This window comes from Melopsittacus undulatus, chromosome 2 (genome assembly GCF_012275295.1).
Source record: "Melopsittacus undulatus isolate bMelUnd1 chromosome 2, bMelUnd1.mat.Z, whole genome shotgun sequence".
NCBI lineage: Eukaryota > Metazoa > Chordata > Aves > Psittaciformes > Psittaculidae > Melopsittacus > Melopsittacus undulatus.
Window position 1 is genome coordinate 10388429 of NC_047528.1, and position 12806 is coordinate 10401234.

Consider the following 12806-nt stretch of genomic DNA (forward strand, 5'->3'; position numbering starts at 1 on the left):
CTGAATACACCAGCAGTAAAAGCAGACTGGAAATACCCAAAGGGAAAACACCTAAAATGACAGGAGAAAACAAAGTTTGCAGAACAACATCTCTTCCTAGGAAAAACGCTCATAGCTCATCAGCATGCTTCACCTAGCGGGCATGGGAATGTCTTGATCATACCAAATTTAGCTTTGGAAATGTGTCAGTTGGCACGGGATGGAAATTTGCCTAAAGCTTAAGAAACTGAAAGAATTTAGAAGATCCCAACTTTAGAACACAAGAAATATAAGCCAAAGCTGACTGTAGGTGCATTCCTGAAGCACAGAGATGCAGTGTCCATCTTTACCATCTCTGGCTCATCTAAACTGGCCATATGTGTGCCAGTGTCAGTGAAGTGAGAGAGAGATGCAGCTTTTGAGTGTGAATCAGCCCATCCCAAGTCAGGAATTCAGTATGATTCATCTCATCCTGAAAGCAGGCACCTCCATTCATATGGGATAAAAATCTACAGTTTAAATCAGGTAGTTCCATCTGTGTACCGTTTCCAGATTAGAAAGCTTTGACAATAGTCTGTAGTTGTAGATACATTTTGGGTAGGAATTATCTCTGTTCTTTAGGGCATTCAGAAATTGGATATCCAAGTCTGAAGTAGTTGCTTTAAGTTTTCTTTGTCATCAGTGAGAAGAACGGGCACCCCTGTAGAGAGGCTTATCTGGTTTAGGAGAAGCTGTTGGCTGAATCATCCTATGGAAATATTCCCTGCCTTCTGTTAATGCAGGATCATTGTTAACGAAATAAGGGAAAAACAGACCTTTTGGGAGTACAGATACTATTTTATGAGCCAGAAATGCAGGGGTTTGATAGCAGGTGGAGAGCCTGGCACTCATTTAGTAGTTGCATGTGTGCTGCTGAAAACACTGGACAGAAGTGCAGGGAAGGATGCACAAAGCTGACTTACACACATGCCACACCAATAAAACCTCACAGGTTCTCTGATCTTGGGCAAAAGAAGGTGTGTGCCTCCCAGGGTAGCCTCTGAGAATGGGATTTCAAACCACTGTTTGCTTAGGCTGTTTACACAGTGTTAGATGGAGCTTCACAAGGCTCACACCTGAGCTGATGTGTCTGCCTGGGAGCTGGCTGTGTGGCCCTGCATGTATGTATATTTGTACGTGTATATATACACAAAGAGAATTCAAATGGACTGACATGGAAGGAGCTCACCTTATACTCCATCATATGGGTTAGAAGAGCAAAGAGCTCAGGGTGCTTGCACAAGACACTGCTTTTCTCCACTGGAAAGTGCTGTGTTGGTCAGTGGGAAGGAGAAGCTGATGTGCTGCACCATGTATAATTCATGTGCCAGTTACTACAGGCCAAGTCTGTGCTTGTGCACTTAGAGTTAGGTATTTCTGCAGGCAAAAGTGAAAAGAGTTTTATCTGAAGTGGGTATTTCCGTATCGAAAGTTCATTGACATGTGACACAATTTGGTTTTGTTACCAGGTACTGTGTAGGTGAAGCTGGTGGGAGGTGTCACTTGCATTTATCACTCATTAATGCATTTTTGTTAGCTACACACTAAGCCATGTGTAGGTAAAAATGGTGTATGTTCTGCTTTTATGGGTGATGTGATGTTAACTTGGCCAAATAATTCCTATTTAATAATATTAATTTCCAATTTAATAACAAAGCTTTTTTGTTTTTAAATTGGATGAAAAATTCATATGTAGCAATCAGAATGGTGCAGCACTGCATACTGAGGAGTAAGGAACTGTCATTGCTAAAGCTGTGCATTCTTTGCCCTCTTCTACATCTTGCTGGATGGAGAGTGTTGCTGGTTGACAGGTTTTGGGTCTGTGCTTTTGTATTACTCTTAACACAACATTACTGAGACAGTGCTACAGCTTTAGATGTCCTTGTAACATCTTTTAAACCTAAGTAATCACATTATTTTGTCACAGAGCTCTGTAATTTCATAATGACAGAAGGCAAATTAAAGGACATACATTTCTGTTGACAGAAAATACATATTATGATCCTGCTGAAAAGCAGCACAGACTTTTTAGGTGCAGAATACACACAGTTGCAACTAATTACACAACCGATTTTCCTGCAGTGTTATACTTCATTTATTTCTGAGTAGTCTGTTTAATTTTAATAGGCCTACCTGCTAGAATAAAATGAAGCAGATGAGTGTTTGCATGCCAGTTTTAGGGGGTCAGCATTATACCAGCCAGAATGTACATACAGCTCAGTGCTGTACATACAGGTTACAACTGCTGTCTTAAAAATAGATACCTGGGTTAGAAAAGGGATGGAGCTGGACTATTTAAACTAGAAGAGACATATGTTTAGGAACAAAGGGATATATACTGCTCATGAATGTGTTTAGATTGTAAATGAGAATAATGTCTTCAAACATCAGATGTGAGAGCATCCTTCTAATAGGAAAAAAGGAGGATATTAGAGGATGAAACAATCTGTGAGATATGCCTTACTTGGGTTAGCACAATCTCATGATGCGATTCCTCGTGGCAGGCAGCAGTGGAGTATTGTAACTCCAATGGGGCATTGCAATATGAGTAAAGTAATCCAGGAGCTCTGCTCCAGTAATCTTCTGGTTGTTGTATAACATAATGAGTAGATTTTATGCAAATAACCTCCGTGGTTCTTCACTACAAGTGCTCGGATCCATGCTAATCACCATCAAGCTCATTATGTTCAAGCACTTCAACATGAAAGCTGTGAGGTCGCATCAGTTCCTCTTCTGCAGAGCTAATTGCACCAGTGGAAATGGCTGACGACCTTCAGCGACTGCAGCAGGAGGTGAGAAGATGAAGGCACTTGCAACGTGTCCTTGAGTGTCAGCGGCATCAAAGAGAACACATCAGTCAAAGGAGGAACAAAAGAAGGCAGGAGAATGATGGAGAACAACACCGTATCTTGCTCATTAGCTGCAGAATTGAATTGCAGTCACAGGCTGAAAACTTGGGGCAGGATTCACTGTGAAAGGTGGTTGTGAAATAAATTGGTATCTACATACACAAGTAGCAACAACAGAAAGGAAACTGTGGTGTTCATACCTGGTCCTTGAAGATGTCAGGTGTCAGCTTCCCAAGAAGGGAACAGGGGCTTTTCTGTCAAAAGATAAATGTTGCAATCACAACCTATTTCTGCTTGTTGAGGAACATCACCTCCTGATGTAGTGAGCACGTTATCCCCTGCACACTGCTGGTAAGGGCCTGCCTGGGCTCAGCGGTGGAGGAAATACCCTGTATTTGAGACACCCGCATCTCACAGGCACACAGGAGCTCCACAGAATGAAGCTATGGTGATGATTTGACTTCAGACAGAGAAATCTGGCAGTGCATTCAGCAGCCTTCCATGTATCCAACAAATCTGATTAAGAGCTGGAGAAAATATCACTGTACTAATAATAAGCTCTACAACTGGTTGGCCAGATTGCATTAGAGTACTCTTAGGCATCATTAATGTCAGAAACAATCGGCTGGATTTGAGGGCCATCAGCCTGCTCGGCTCCACTGCCTTTTGGGATTAGCACAGAACAAGTACTGAGAAAGCAATTAGGGGTTATCCTGTTTCTCATGGTCTGGCTTGGAATGTTTCTTCCCATGACTGCTGTTTCACTGCAGGTTTGGTGGCTGCAGAGCTATTCCTTCAGGAAAGCAAACAAATGGGCTAAACCATAACAACGGCTCTTTCCTCACACCCGAAATGTTCCATTCTCCATTATGTAGGTGCGACACAACTGCAGCAAAACAAGGCAGCTGCTTGTGCAAGGTGGTACGCTCAGGAACAGAGCTGCTTCTGGTCATGTCGAATGGGGGTGTCCCATGATCTCCGCATTGAAGGTTTGTGACATTTCAGAAGTATGATTGTGATAACTTTGTGGAATGTTCTTCACAGAAAGGGTAGAGAGGGTTTTGCAAGGATCAGTGAAGAATCAAGAGAAAATCAAGTGTTGATGACAGACACCATCAACTGCAGAAGCCATCTGCTGAAAGGGCTGAGGCTGCCAAACCAACCTGACTTGCATTTACACAGCTACAGCTTTCACCCACCTCTATGAACAGCAGGGCTGGGGCTCAGAGACTCTTCCTGGATTTTAGAGTTTTCTCTTCATCTTTTTGTGGGAGCTGCCTCTTTTGGGACTGTTTTCCATGTCTTTTCTTCGGAGATGCGCTCCTTTGGGGCTGGGCTGGTCAGTGAGAGCTGCAGCATCCCTGGGGAGGGGACACAGAGGAGGCTGTTGGGGGAGTCTGTGGGCTGGGACTTGCTGAGCATCACCTCCTTTCCCACATCACCACCATGTGAGGGGCACCTCTGTCAACCCACAACCTCCCACCCTGACCAGCAGAGCAGGACCAGTGGCTCCATGGGGCTGTGTGATTTCAGGAGGGGTTTCCCTTAGTTCTGCTGTTTGCATGCCCAGGGAACGCTTGGCTTTTGTGCCACAGCAAAGCACAGCACACCTTGTTGCGGGCTTATTGCTGCAGGGTGACACTGCAGAGCAGTGGGGCTGGTGCAGAAACCCTGGTTCCATCCGCTGCCTGTGCCTGGCTGGGAGCTGGGTGCATGGTGTTATTTCTCTCCTGTCCACCCAGCAGTAGCTTTCCTCCAGACCATTTTAGGGCTGTGTGAATCCCCTAAATTTAACCAGTGATGTCAAAGGCTCATGTTAGCTCCCTGCACTGAGTCCTGCATCCACACACACCAACAAGAGCCAGGAATAACTCCTGCCTCAAGCAATGCCCCTGGTTCATAACGCAGACCCCTGAGCTGTCACTGTGCACATGGATGGAGCAGCACCAGAGCTGGGGGGAAGGAAAGGCTGGGGCTCAGCAAACTCACATCAGGAGAGCTGGATACAGCCAACAGAGTAAGGAAAGACCTCTCCAGGTAAGCTGGAAACAGAGGGTGTTATTATTGATCCAGTGGTGAGTGGAGAGCAGGCGTGGGGATGGTTGTTTGCTTTGGCTGCTGAACTGACACACTGGGGAAGAAAAGAAAACCCGCTCTGGTGTGGATTTAAATGGATGTTACTGGTTTTGTTGTTGTTGTTTTAGTCATTAAAACTGCAAAGGGAAGAAGAGAAAGTTCTGTTCAAAACAAACAGTCGGATGGGTCTGGAGGTGACTGTTTGCACTGCTGGTAAAGGAAAACAAGGGAAACAAAGGGCTCGTTTCACAAACAGACTGGAAGGGTGGCAGCCCCCAGACAGCTTTCTTCAGTTCCTGCCCAGAGAGGCAGCAGTGCAGCACCCCACCAGTGCTCAGGACATGGACCAGCTCCCACCCAACCTCCTTGAGCTGGAAAGCCCAGAAAGGTTTTCCTAGGGAAAAGTGTCTGTTTTCAGGCACAGTTTGCCAGCCACAGTGGGTTTCTCATCCCATTGCCTGCTGTCCACCCTCTCTCCATTCACCCTGCTCTTTTGAGGGTGCAGTGATTGCAGCTGGGCAGATGTTTAGCAGAAGACAGACCTTTCCCCATCAGTTCAGAACTGGTGAGCAGGATGAGCTGGGGGGAATGGGAGTTTCAACAAGGAGGTGTTTCAGTGAGGCATTGTCATCTGCTGCTTGGGCAGGACATGGGTGGGCAGAAGGCTTGAGCTCAGTTAGCACAGGACAAGCATCTCCTCTGCATCTTAATCTGGCTATAGGCTGTGGAACACCTGATGAAGCCTGTAGCCCTCCTCATCTCCCAGAGCCGAGCAGCAGAGAGCAGCCACAGCATCACAGTTGGAACTGGATGATCTTAAAGTCCTTTCCAACCCAAACCATTCTGTGATTCTGTGATTCTATGATCATGACTCAGAACATGCAACATCATAGCAAACATGTGGAGAACATTCCCTGGGAGTAAAGCAGCCCAGGCTGTGGCTGGGAAAAAGCACTTTTCCAGGTTTGGCCTTTTCCCCAACTTTGTGGGAGGACCAAATCTCAGCTTTATATCCTTTCATTTATTGATCAAAAAGAGGTAGAATCTAAGGTTATAAAAAAGGGGTTAAGGATGTGGGAAGCTCAGTTCTGAGGTCCACATTTGAAACAGGCCATGTAAGGTCCCACTATTGCCCTGCTGGTGGCTTTTCCACACATGGATGAAAAACTCCAACCTCAGAAACTTTTCCTGGCAGAAGCTTTATTGAAAGTAGTGTATTCCCAAAACAAGGAAAAAAAAACCCCAGAAAACCAACTCTAAAATTGATATTTACCAGGGAAATATTGTGTTAACTCCCTGTTAACTGGGAGGCAGTGGAGTGGGCACAGGGTCCACAGGAGCCGCTGCTGACCCTCTTTGTGTGCAAGTATTGGGTGGACAAGGGTCTCACATGGACAAGGAGCAGCCCTGGGGCCTCTGTGTGTCCTGACCACTGCTTTCACAAAAAACAACCCTTTGGAAAACTGTGGAGGCTCCAGGGCCTGGGGAAGATCCAGCAGCAGAAACCCCACTGGCACAGCCCGAGCCACAGGCAGCCAAGAATGGGCTGTTAGAGCTTGCTCATAGTGGGGAAGGGGTGGATTTGATCTCCTTCAGTTCCTGTACAGGGCATGTATGAAATGTTTTATCCTTCATGAAAAGTTCTTGGAGGCAAGCTTTATCCTTGGGTTTACAGATAACCCAAGCTGTACATCCAGTGTGGGTCACTGTATAGGGGAGTAGAGAGTTGGTTTGCAGGGGAACCTGCCTGCTCGGTAGAGAGAGAAGGGACTGAGATATGAAGGGAACCAAGGAGTGCCATCATTTTGGTGGGGGAGCTTGAGGTAAGTATCTACTGGAAGGAGGGAAAATGGAAAGGGCAGCCTCTGTCATACCATCTTTTGAGAAAGAGCCATGGGATTGCTCCATTCCCTTTCAGCATGTGGGTTGCAGCAGGAACAGAAAAAGGCTCGAGAGAAGTTGCTCTCCTTGGGGGAGAGAGAGTCAGGCAAAAAGTAACGCATTTAACAGAATTTAAAGCTTATTCTGCATTCATGAGTGGTAGCAAAACCCTCCATAAACAACCCTCTGTGGGTTCACATCTATGGTATTTCTGACTAGAGAATTGCAGTGACCAGTGTGGGTAGGACTGACTGTTGTGGTGAACTGCCTGGTAAAGCCACAGAAGGTTGTTTAGTGTATTGGCAGCATCACAAACGTGTCAGCATTAAAAAAGGCGTCTTCTTGGCTATTCAGAAGTGTAGGGCAGTGACTGTGAATCATACAGTGAAAGGATAGAGCTACCCCCATCCACTCACTTTGTGGCAGCTGGGGGGTCTGGTCCATCATCTCTTGAAGTCAAGAGGGACAAGAACGTCGCTGACCTGAGGAGGTTTCTCTTTGCCCCACACCTGGAGCTGTTTCCATTCGGAGAGTGCTGCACTCCAGCCTCAGAGTGCTGATGAATTGTTCAGTAATGTGTGTGTGAAAGTAATCTGCTGTGATTTACCTCAAGGGATGATTCAATCACCTGGTGCCTCAGTCTCCAGGATGCAGCTGGACACCTTCTGTTAGAAGCTTTCTTCTATAATTGACTTGAGCAGACGTTCTCTATGGGTGTTCCTCACCAGTGGCTCATACTGGTTACACAGCATCCCTGTTCATCAGCATCTTGTGAATCACCAGACTATGGATTGGGTAATTGTTACTTTGGTCCCTTGCTGAGAGTTTAAATAACATCCACAAATCAAAACCCCCTTATTGCTGCAAAATGCAAGCCTAAAGAACACTCAAGCACAAATGTGAAAGGAGAAGAGCAGCTGGCATGCTTCACATTTCAGCTGGAACAAATACCACTGCGATGCTGGTATTTTCATGGTGGAGACAGTTTTGCTCCATAAGCAGCAAATAGACCTGGCTGGGAAGTGGCATTTCTCTTTTATGAGATATTTAGAAGCTTCAGGCTTTGTGTTTGTTCTGATGTGGAGCAAAACCAAGGTCTTCTCTTGATTTTCATGAGAACTGAAGAGAGTGAGGCAGGGGCTTGGTGACAGGGACTCACCCTCCACCATGCTATTATGGCACTGGTGGCCAAACCTTTGCTAAGTGTAGTTCATGGTGAGGGATTTATAAACTGTGCAACCCTCATGCCCTGTGAAGCAGCCACTGCAGGCAGAGGGGACCCTACAGCAGGCAGGGCTGAGCCCTGGGTGCTTCCAGGTCCTCCTGCAATTAGAGGAGGGTTATGCAGAGGATGTGTGCAGGACGTGACGGCAGCATCCCACTGCATGGTGGGGAGGAGGTGACCACAGCATCCCACTACATGGTGGGCAGGAGGTGACTGCAGCATCCCACTGCATGGTGGGCAGGAGGTGATCACAGCGACCCACTGCATGGTGGGCAGGAGGTGACTGCAGCATCCCACTGCATGGTGGGGAGGAGGGGACTGCAGCATCCCACTGCATGGTGGGCAGGAGGTGATCACAGCATCCCACTGCATGGTGAGCAGGAGGTGACCACAGCATCCCACTGCATGGTGAGCAGGAGGTGATCACAGCATCCCACTGCATGGTGGGCAGGAGGTGACTGCAGCATCCCACTGCATGGTGGGGGAGGAGGTGACTGCAGCATCCCACTGCATGGTGGGCAGGAGGTGACTGCAGCATCCCACTGCATGGTGGGCAGGGAAGGGTGGGAAGGAGAAAATCATGAGAAAGTGGTTGATGGCTGCTGATGGCTGCATTAATTTGATCCCAACAGCAAGACATTGGGTGTCTGTGCCACCACTGACCCTGGAGGCACAGATCACACCCTCACAAATCAACACTGACCCTGGGGATAAGGAGACTTATTTCTCTTGGATAAAGGAGGATGGAGATTGTTTCTTTTCTCCCCCCCCACTATAGCAGAACTTTCACACTCTGTTTTATGTTGTAGACAAGAGCAGTCTTGCGGTTCACTGTTATCTTGAGATCCCATTAGTCTGGTTTTTAAGCTACCCAAGCAAGACTTGAGTCTTTCACCTATGTGAAAACATCAATGAGCATCATCTGTCTGCCTGTCCAGCAAGTGTGCCACAAGGCCCCACAGGTGTTCATGTGGGACCCGAGATCCCTGCAGCATCAGCATCACCTTCAGAGTGTAGTGCCTTGCCCTGGCAGATGTGGCTGCATTGGCCTGGCTCCTGCTGCTGGGGAGAGGCACACCACGTGCTGGAGGAGCTGGGAGTGAGCACGGGCTTGTCCTTGGATAGGGAAATACGGGACTGGGGAAGGTCAAAGCCATCCATGGGGGAGCAAAGGTGCTGGGTTAATCCTGAACTGAAGGAGGATGGGTTAGAAGCCAGGCCAGATGTGGGATGCCTTATCTCCTGTATGCAGACAGATAAGGAGGGAAGGCCAAGATGACATTCACATGGGCCACCGAGGTCTGGTTTTGCCATGTAAACTCCTCCCACAGTCACCACCACCACCACCTTACCAGCTCCTTTTCTGCTCCTGCCATTTGATGACAGGCGGATTGGATTCCCTCTTTATATTTCTCTGCAGAGCCCTATTTTGTTTAGCTCAGAATGACATCCCCCAGAGCAGCTTCCTCGGAAGAGAGCTGTAAATATTTTATGCCTTACTGCAGCTTCAACAAAAAGCTGAAGTGTTTCCCATCTGCAAGCAGAGACCCTGCCAGAGCTTCCATTTGAGGAAATAATGCACCTGGGGGTTTGAGCTTCCTCAGCCTGCTCTGGTCCTTCACCAGGGAGAAAACAGTGAATGCTCCATCCCTGGCAGTGTTCAAGGCCAGGTTGGATGAAGCCTTGGGTGACATGGTTTAGTGTGAGGTGTCCCTGCCCATGGCAGGGGGTTGGAACTGGATGATCTTAAGGTCCTTTCCAACCCTAACTATTCTATGATTCTATGATCCTGGCTGTGGTGCTCATCAGGTCTCAGTGAGACAGAGCTCTGCTCTGACTCTCCCATTGCTGAGTAGCCCAAGAGTCACTGCTCATCTGCCTGCTCCACCGGTAAACTAAGACTGCCTAAGGCTAGCCTGGGACTTATCTCCTTCCTCTCACCAGCCACCCCTCCCTCCTCTCCCTTGCTCTGCACAGGTAACCCAGCAGTGTTACTGCATTGCAGAGCATGATGTGCATGGGGCAGTGCCCAGGGCATGGAGACAGCAGACAAAACAGCCCTCAGCCACAAGCCTCCTCTGCTGCTCAAAGGCAGCAGTGCAGCACCCCACCAGTGCTCAGGACATGGACCAGCTCCCACCCAACCTCCTCCCTGAGCTGGAAAGCCCAGAAAGGTTTTCCTAGGGAAAAATGTCTGTTCAATTTGCCAACCACAGTGGGATGGTCTTTGTCATCCCATTGCCTGCTGTCACCCTCTCTCCATTCACCCTGCTCTTTTGAGGGCGCAGTGATTGCAGCTGGGCAGATGCTTAGCAGAAGACAGGCCCCAGTGTGAAGACCTTTCCCTATCAGTCCAGAAGAACTGGTGAGCAGGATAAGCTGAGAAGAATGGGAGTTTTGCCATGGGCACCTTGGTGCACAGCTCACACAGTGGGACTGGATAAGGTACCAGAGGCTGGTGACACCCAGCACAGAGCAGGAATTGATGGGAAACACCTGCTTTGTGTGCAAACACTTCTGCAGCAGACACACCACTGGGCAATGACTGCTCATCACTGCCTCACCCCATCTCACCCCAGGCTTGGGCTGCAGCCGTCTGCTCCATGTGTCTCCAAGGCAGATGGATGCTGCAGGCTGTAGATCTGCTGGGGAGCTCATGACTCAGGGTAGGAGCTGTGGAGTGCTGTGGATTACGTGGCACCGGCTGCTCCCCCTTCTGAAGGCAGGTTTGGCTCACCATGCTGTTCATGCCATGGCCCTGCATGGACGTGCTGGAGAAGGGTTAGAGGTGCCCCATGTCAGCAGGCCTGGAAAAGCCATCACTACTTGGTGCTGCTGCAATTACAAGCCTGATGTGCAGGCTTTGGTTAAAAAACCCCAAGCTTAATCCAAGGCTTCCACTGCACATCCATCATCTATTGGTTGACTACTGTCCACAAGGAGTGGTTTCTCCAGGTGTCTGCCCTCTACAAAGGGTGCTTCCCCATCCTCAGGGTGCATCCAGTTCCCCAAGGGCCTTGGTGGGAAAGCTTCATCACTACCAGAGCTGCTCCTGCTGCTACACAGCTCTGGTGGGTGAGCCTGGATGTGAGGATGGGCTTGGGCCATGCCAGCAGAGCCAGGGTTCCTCTCAGCTCCTCACCTGCACACAGGTAGTGGCACAGCCTGAACCTTTCAAGTGCCCTACACACCGGCTGCTGGCAGTCCCCAAAACACCTCTTGGTGAGAGCTCAGATGCTTTCTCCTTTGTAGTCAGAGCTGAGATGTGCCTCTGGAGGAGGAGGTGTGGGAACATGGAGTCTTTGAGGGCCTCTGCTCCCCAGCTGATGTGTGCTGCTGCTGGCTTCTTAAATGCCCAGGTAACCTGGCCTTGTGCCTGGCATCGTCCCAACCTGCTCATGCCACACAGAGGTGCCAGGCACAGTTGCACACGGTTGGAGGCACCAGGCAGTGCTGGCCAAAGCGCTGATGGGGCTATAAAAGCATCAAAAAAGAGCAAAAGCCATGGATCAGATTGGGCTCAAAGGCTGCGCAGCACATTCCTCTTTGTCATTCAGTGCACATGACAGCATGAAAGCCCCTATTCCTGGGAATGGGAGCTGTTTTTCTCCCGGTATGAGGTTTTCTGTCTAACCTGGTGGCTGGAAGCCCTTCACAGCTGAGCTCATGATTTTGAAATCACTTCCTGAGTACTGTAAGCTGCCAAGAGAGGTGATGGATGGAGCCAGTCCTTTGGGAGACAGAACAAAAGCCAAGATCTATTCACATCTGCCTCAGGTGCGTGGACTGCCTATGCTCAGGTGAGCTTGCTCCTGTCATACAGGAATTGGAGCTTTGCTTCTGAGATGTCCTTGTTATAAGCCATCTGGGAAACTGGCAACTGAGAAGACATTGCAGGGTGTGAACATCTGCTGGAGCCATGGGCTCCATGATAACCCTTGCAAGAAGATGGTGTAGTCAAGGCCCCCTTCACTGTTTGCTCTCCATTCTCAGCCTCCCCTCCTTCCTTACCTTGGCACAAGGGGTTTCTCTGAGCAGCTCATGTACATGGTTTCCCATTCTCCTGTGAGATCCGTTCCTCTGCTGAGGCTGCCTGAGGAGGTGTTTGATCATGGCAGAAATCCCTTCCCTGGTGTCACCTTTCCCCAGGTGCTTCTGACACAGCGGAAACCCAGGAAGACACCCACCATCCTGATCAAGATGTAACTAGCCCAGACACTGCCGCATCACATCACTGTTTCAGCCTGTATCACCGGTGACTCAGCCCCCGTTAACAGCAGCTGTCAGGGACTGTTTCACCCTACATTTCCTCCTGGCTGGAGGCCACCCCATAACCTGTGCAATGCACCAAGCTCCAGATCAGCTCTTCCAGTGCTGTGGCTGCTTTTGAGACTGTGCTGCTTCTTCTCCTCAACAGCCCCTGCTCATGCTGCTGCGAAAGGAAGGCAGGAACAAAAGTGGGCAGCCCTGCTTCTGCATCAGCTTTGGTGTTTGGGACAGCCTCTGTTCGAGGTGATCTCCTTGCAGCACTAGTGCTGGCCATCAGGGCCTTTACATGGGCAGTTGGGTTTTCTTCCCTCTACCGTGCTTCCGCAGGTTACCTTCCCGCAGATAATTAGGTGACTCAGGAAGACGACGGCATACCTCACATACCTGTAGGAACCACAACGCTGATAGGTGGTGCAGAGCGTTCTGAAGCTCTCTGAACAAAGAGCAGCTGAATTCCCTACCCAAACCAAAGCAAGTCCAGGCAATGC